The sequence below is a fragment of the Rutidosis leptorrhynchoides genome, chromosome 5 (assembly GCF_046630445.1).
Source record: "Rutidosis leptorrhynchoides isolate AG116_Rl617_1_P2 chromosome 5, CSIRO_AGI_Rlap_v1, whole genome shotgun sequence".
In the NCBI taxonomy this organism is placed as follows: domain Eukaryota; kingdom Viridiplantae; phylum Streptophyta; class Magnoliopsida; order Asterales; family Asteraceae; genus Rutidosis; species Rutidosis leptorrhynchoides.
The window spans coordinates 26443829-26451036 of NC_092337.1; positions in this window are offsets into that span (position 1 = coordinate 26443829).

The following is a 7208-nucleotide window of genomic DNA, read 5'->3' on the forward strand; positions in this document are numbered from 1 at the left end:
AGTAAGCGGAAGCATGTTTCACATATTGTGCAAGACCTGAGAAAAACATAGAAATCTGTCAACGAAAACGTTGGTGAAATCATAGGTTTAAGTAAGTAAGTACAAGTGAACCACAAGATTTGCATCAATGAAATAATAGTAATACATTCCAAAAGTTTGTTTCACGAGCACCCAATTATCAAAGCTTAACATTCCTTCCATTGTATACCCCATCACTTAGTGCTAGAACAAACACTGATTCTCGAAAATATATTTCATCCGTAGACGGTAGCGAACCGTCAAAGATGAGGGTTGTCAACCCATATGGCCATATAACATAAGTTCTCGCTTACACCCGGCAAGTGTAACTAATGATAATCGAATTGAGGATTTTGTTCTAAACTCGTATGTAGAATGTTTGTTTTCCTGTACTTGTGTTCACTTAGTTCAAAAGAATCGTTTATGTTTTCTCATCCCAAATATAAGTTCAAAAAGAGTAAAAGTGGGACTATGATCTCACCTTGAGTGCAAGAGTTAATAAAGTACTTCAACAAGTAGACGCGTGCAAAGACAAAGCTAGTCTTGACCTAAACATATAGGTTATATCAATAACGGTAAACACAAACGGTCAAAGATGTTCAATTAGTCCTATGGCTCGTTACGACTCGATTATATTAGCATGTGAATCAAATTGTCAAGTTTCATGCAAGATACTAGTAAATAATCATGTTAGAAAGGTTGCATAAGTATTTGGTTAAGTTTGACAAAAAGTCAAACTTGGTCGGGTCAAAGTCAACGAAAAAGTCAACATGTTCGGGTCGAGTCTCGAACAAATTTTCTATGCTAGTTATTCATATATAAGCATGTTAAAACAAGTTGCAAGTGAATTGGAGGTCTAGAACATCCCAAACATTTTTGGTAAAATGGACAAGTGGGACAGAAGCTGGACACGGCCTATGCCGCGCCGCGGCCAGGGGTGTCGCGCCGCGACCTAACACGTGGTCTGGCACCTGGTCAGTTTCAAGGTTCAAGTCTTGGTCAAAACTTCAAACAACCACAAAACGCAAACCGTAAACAACTAGAAGACGTATCTTATACCGTTGGAAAGCTCTTTTGACAAGGAACACAACTAAGCACTTATCATCAAACGACAACATCATTTACAATAGCCGAAAACTCATCAAGTGATCATTAAACGTTCATTTCAAGGTTTCAAGTTCATCAAATGCAATTTGAGTTTCGGGAAACCAATTCACACATATGATATGCCGTTTTGAAGGTAATGGAGCATACATTACTACTAAACACTAACAATTAACATTCCATGACATTCAAGCATCCAAAAATTCATGTCAAGAACTATCAAACCCTAGTCAAACATCTTAAAATCAATAATCATGTTTTTGAAGTTTTCTTAATCATCCTCCACATCAAATTGAAGCTAATGATGCTAGTAACACATTTAATACATGAACTTTAACAATTAAACAACTTTTAATCATCCAAAATCAAAGATTTAGCAAGCAATTTTCATAATGAACTAGTTACACCAAATACAACAAATCGAGCATACAAATTACATACACGACATCACAATGAGCCATAGACACTAATTAACAACTTTATAAGTCAAGAACACGAATTTAAAGAAATCTAGTGTTTTAGAAATGTTACCCAAATGTGATGAAGTTGGTACCAAATCGAAGAGGATGAAGAGAGGATCACGAATATATAATTTGTTTTGATTGGAGCTTGATCGATTGTAAGTAGATGATGATTCTTGATGATGAAAATTGAAAGAAAAGTTGAAAGTGTTAAAGGAAAAATGAAAATGAAATGAAAATAAATGAATGGAGGAGAAAGGGTGTTGACTAGTTGACCTAGTCACACCTTTGATCACTTGGCAAAAATGGTCCCTCTAGTTCGGGTGCGGGTGCGTGAATTAACCAAACGAATATTTAAAAAAAAAAACGCTAGAGTAAACGGGTGTCGTTATAATTAAATACTGGAAGACATTATATATATATATAAAAAAAAAAAAAGACGGTGTTAAAATAAATTTAACGGAAAAACGCGGGATGTTACATTATCCACACCTCAGAAGAAATTTCGTCCCGAAATTTAGTTGGAAGTAATTGCCGATGTCTCTTACTCGAGACCTAGTGTTGTAACTCTACGACTGAGTGAAGGTGCTGTCTTGGGTATTCCACGAACCCGAATAGTGGGGGTGTTACGTAGTATCAAGGTTTGGTTTCACGACCCACAAGTTCAATCGGTTTCCTATGAAGAGAAGTTTGTCGTCGATAGTTGAGGTATCTAACAGGATTGCACGTTCCTGTTCCGCAGGACACGTTTCTAAGTTTGTTACACAAAATGTAAGGTAAACGGAAACTTAATTGAGTCGGAAGTTCTAAACGGTAGGAAGCGGTTCCAATACGCCCCAAGGTTTCAAAAGGGTCAACGTGTCGCGGGTTTTAACTTTCCCTGATTCCCGAAGCGGATCACACCTTTCCAAGGTGCAGGTTCTCAATATTACACTGTTACACATAGGGATTTTTGTGAGGTTTTCATCTAAGTTTGGTATAACTCTTTTGGTGACTATGGGTTGTCTCGAGCCCTTCTCGGACTTGAATGATCTCAATTGTTGTTTCTTGATGGAGTTCAGATTCGGTGATTTGCTTGCCACATGTTTTGGTTAAATGAACAGGGGTATGACATCTGCGGTCATATAGGGTTTCGGAAGTGTTGCGTTAATATACGAATGATAGCTGTCGTTGTAAGAAGAACTACTAAAGGTGACAATACGAGTTTGTGACATGTCTTTCCAAGACGTAAATCGTTCGTTTGCTTGGTTCGTCGGTTTGTGGGTGGTACGCGGTACTCATGTCTAAGAGGGTCTCCAAGGTTTCTTGTAAAACTAGAAGTGAAACGAGTATTTCGATACGGGATAATTGACAAAGATACACCGTGTTGGAATAGAATCTCTCAAGATATGTTTGAACAAGTCAGTTAGGGTTCGAAAAATGTTCGTTAGGACTATTCACCCTCGTGGCGAATACTAATGTAATATGAAGAGTTTCTCTATCCATTGGGAAATGTTACAAGAAGTTTTCTTATACGGAAGTGCGAGCGATAAAAATAGGAGTGAAATGAGAACTTAGAGTAGAGTGAGTTTACACATCGAGGTTGCCATATCGTGCCTCTAGTTGTCAAAAGTTGAGGTTTGAAAGAGAAACGAGATAGTACACGTAGTTGTATAGTTCGGGGTTGAATAGTGGTTGGCCGATTATCAGAAACACAAGGACGTTAAATCAAAGAAGAGTGAAGTATCGTTGGGTTGTGTGTTATCTTAAATTCCAGTAATATCAGACGGTGACGGTGAAATAACAGAGGTATGTAGTGTGGTACGTGATGACGAGAAGTTTGATCGGATCCACAATTTAGTATTCGAATTCTTCGTGTAAAATAACGAATTTTAGTTATGTTGATTTTTTTTTTTTTTTTTTTTTTTTTTTTTTTTTGAGACGAGAGAGTATGCCTTTCGGCGTTCAAGTAGAAATATTTCCATGTTTGAGTTCCATCTAGTGCTATACGAATTTAGCTAGGAAGGTTGGTGTGAAGAATCACGTTCAAGGCTCAGACATGAAGAGGTTTAAAGTTTTCCTTAGTGAGTTAACGAGTTTAAAAGTCGTGTAACACGAGAAAAGTCAGAAATGAATCTTCGGTAAAAATAGACGAGATTTAAGATTTTACGAATACAAGTCTGAGTTGGGAGAGTTTCCTGATTACATGTGGCTTGATTTCGAGATTGATTGTAATGCCTTGACCTTTAACATCATGGTCTAGAAAATTGGACTTCGTTCAACAGAAATTCTCACTCGGAGAATTTGGTATAAAGCTGCTCTTTTCTCAAAAGTTCGAGCTTAAGATGGTGATGTTGTTCGTTTTCCTTCTTTACTTGAATAAGTTAAGATGTCATCTATAAATACAGATTAGTCTATATGAATTTGCATACGCGGTTCAAGAGGTTTATGGATACGGGCGAGCCCTAAATAAATCAAACGGTACTAAGAGAGATTTACAACTAACGTAGCGAGTTCGGAAAGTGGCTTAGGAGACATCGTCTCCCTTAACCCCCAATTGGTGATAACCGGAACGGAGGTCGATTTGGAATATACGGGATTCGTGCAAATAATCATGAGGTCATGGATGCGAGGGAGAGGGTATCGGTTTACAACCGAAAATTTCTTAGTTCACAATAATCTATACATAAATGTAGGGCAACAATTTCTCCTTAATGAATAGGTTTTGAGTTCCTTAGTTCTATTGGTGTCGAGTTAAATTTCTTAACGTATATCCTCCGATAATATTTATAGGCACACAATATTTTCCGTTGGTCGCTTAAATTGCCTAAGTAGTGTCTAGGGAAAAAGTGGATTGCAAAGAGCACGAGTCAAAGACTTGGTTATAAAACGTCTAACGGTAATGAAATCGAATAAGTATGAAGTATACATTTTGTTGTGAAGAAACGTACCCGTTACTAGTCCATCGTCGTTCCGGGCATCCTAGGTGTCGATGTTGAAGGTTCAACGGCGTGCGTTGGGGTTGATTTTCTTATTTGGGCACACATTCCTAAAATGACCCAGTTGGCCACATTCGAAGCAAGCACCCGTTCTGTGTGCGTTGGGCATCCTTCGAGCGACGGGTCCTTGGCGCCGGTGGTGAAACCTGCCACATCCTTCAAAGTGATGCTTGTGGCATTCGTTACAAAAAGGTAGTTTTCCGGTATAGCCTTTCTTGTCGTTGGAGGCGAAAGGCTTCTTGGCGGGGTTGTTGTTATTGTTGTGGTTGCTTGATTGAGAGGCTTCCCATGTTCTTTTGTTGTTACTCGGGTGGTTCTCGACCATTGGTGCCGGTGCTTCCATTTCATTCACCGTTTCTAAGGCTTGGCGGGCCATTGTTAAAGCCTCTTGTAGGTTAGTGGGTTGAGATGTCATTACCTTGTGTTGAATGCTCTTAGGGAGGCCATCCATGTAAAGTTCGACTCTTAGGGATTCAGGAGTCATGAGATTTGGACACATCGAGACTAGTTCGGTAAACCGTTGATTATAAGCTTCGAGGTCATTTCCGACTGTTTTTAAATTCCTTAGACCCTGTTCGAGCCTTCGAGTCTCGTCGCGCGGAAAGTATTCGGTGATCATTCTTTCTCTTAATTCGGTCCAAGAGAGTGTGTGGGCTTCATCGCTCCCCACCAATTGTACATACGTGTTCCACCACGAGAGAGCAATGCCGGTGAAGGTGAGGGTGGAAAACTTGACCTTATCTTGGTCTCGACAACCGCTTGTGTTAAAAACGGTCTCCATTTGTTCAAACCATCGGGTGAGAGTAACCGGTCCTCCGGTTCCATCGAAAGTGGGAGGATTGTACTTCATGAAGTTCTTGTAGGAGCAACCCTCGATTGAATTACCGGCTCCATGATTGTTGTTGTTAGAAAAGTGATCGGCCACGGCCGTACCCACGGCGGTGGTTATCATTCGTTGAAGAGCTTGTTCCAGAGTTTCGAGAGGAGTATTGTGTTGACCTTGGTGAGCCATTGTTCCTTCATGAGACAAGAATATCGTTGGTTAGTATTTTCAACAATACTAACCGGAGTATGGAAATAGGATAGAGAGGAAATTTTTTTCTTGACTCGCCTTAAATTCTTTACGTCATAATGTCGGAACGTCCATGTGAATCACCGTAATATAATCCCGGAAATTATATTACCCTGATTCTCATGTGCATTTAACATTACTTCATAAAGTCAAGGTGGCGCATCAACAAAATTTATCAACGTAAGATCAAGATCGAATACGAGTTAGATATGATAGAAGAGTTCGAGTATAAATGCACAATTAGTCAAATAATTCCTACTTCAGTCTATATGCCGGTTGTAGTCTAGATTCACCTATGTACCCTATGACTCGGGGTGGACACAAATGAACTCTAAATCCCTACAACCAAGGCTCTGATACCACTTGTAGCGACCCCGACAAATCGTCAAGTGACGGCGTCGGCTACGTGGGTCCCATTACCTGATTATAAGTCTTTAAGATAACGTTTGACCAAAATATGTCGCCTTCATTTCAAAATAAAGATTGTTTCAAAGTTTACAAGAATTGTTCAACCAAAAGTTAAGTTACAACGTTATAAGTACGATTGAAATCTAGGCGACACGGTTCAAAGTAAAGCCAAAAGACGCTCCATGAAATGCATGTATACTCGACATCGGATGCAAGTATCAAATAGTAAGCGGAAGCATGTTTCACATATTGTGCAAGACCTGAGAAAAACATAGAAATCTGTCAACGAAAACGTTGGTGAAATCATAGGTTTAAGTAAGTAAGTACAAGTGAACCACAAGATTTGCATCAATGAAATAATAGTAATACATTTCAAAAGTTTGTTTCACGAGCACCCAATTATCAAAGCTTAACATTCCTTCCATTGTATACCCCATCACTTAGTGCTAGAACAAACACTGATTCTCGAAAATATATTTCATCCGTAGACGGTAGCGAACCGTCAAAGATGAGGGTTGTCAACCCATATGGCCATATAACATAAGTTCTCGCTTACACCCGGCAAGTGTAACTAATGATAATCGAATTGAGGATTTTGTTCTAAACTCGTATGTAGAATGTTTGTTTTCCTGTACTTGTGTTCACTTAGTTCAAAAGAATCGTTTATGTTTTCTCATCCCAAATATAAGTTCAAAAAGAGTAAAAGTGGGACTATGATCTCACCTTGAGTGCAAGAGTTAATAAAGTACTTCAACAAGTAGACGCGTGCAAAGACAAAGCTAGTCTTGACCTAAACATATAGGTTATATCAATAACGGTAAACACAAACGGTCAAAGATGTTCAATTAGTCCTATCGCTCGTTACGACTAGATTATATTAGCATGTGAATCAAATTGTCAAGTTTCATGCAAGATACTAGTAAATAATCATGTTAGAAAGGTTGCATAAGTATTTGGTTAAGTTTGACAAAAAGTCAAACTTGGTCGGGTCAAAGTCAACGAAAAAGTCAACATGTTCGGGTCGAGTCTCGAACAAATTTTCTATGCTAGTTATTCATATATAAGCATGTTAAAACAAGTTGCAAGTGAATTGGAGGTCTAGAACATCCCAAACATTTTTGGTAAAATGGACAAGTGGGACAGAAGCTGGACACGGCCTATGCCGCG